The sequence below is a fragment of the Naumovozyma dairenensis genome, chromosome 6, assembly GCF_000227115.2.
Source record: "Naumovozyma dairenensis CBS 421 chromosome 6, complete genome".
NCBI classification, from domain to species: domain Eukaryota; kingdom Fungi; phylum Ascomycota; class Saccharomycetes; order Saccharomycetales; family Saccharomycetaceae; genus Naumovozyma; species Naumovozyma dairenensis.
This window is the reverse complement of record NC_016484.1, coordinates 591,393-591,985: the sequence shown is the minus strand read 5'-3', so window position 1 is coordinate 591,985 and position 593 is coordinate 591,393.

Sequence of the window (593 nt, the reverse complement as noted above, 5' to 3'; positions counted from 1 at the left end):
ATCGTTACGCCAACTCCAACTGTTTCCACCTCTGGTGTCTCATCCACTGTTCTGGATCGTCTGTTGTTCCATCATCGTACGCCAACTCCAGTGTTTCCACCTCTGGTGTGTTATCCACTGTTTCTGGATCGTCTGTTGTTCCATCATCGTATGTCAACTCCAGTGCCTCCACCTCTGGTGTGTCATCCACTGTTTCTGGATCTTCTGTTGTTCCATCATCGTATGCCAACTCCAGTGCCTCCACCTCTGGTGTGTCATCCACTGTTTCTGGATCTTCAGTTGTTCCATCATCGTATGCCAACTCCAGTGTTTCCACCTCTGGTGTGTTATCCACTGTTTCTGGATCGTCTGTTGTTCCATCATCGTATGCCAACTCCAGTGTTTCCACCTCTGGTGTCTCATCCACTGAATCCAGATCTTCTGTTGTTCCATCATCGTATGCCAACTCCAGTGTTTCCACCTCTGGTGTCTCATCCACTGTTTCTGGATCGTCTGTTGTTCCATCATCGTATGCCAACTCCAGTGTTTCCACCTCTGGTGCCTCATCCACTGTTTCTGGATCGTCTGTTGTTCCATCATCGTATGTCAACTCC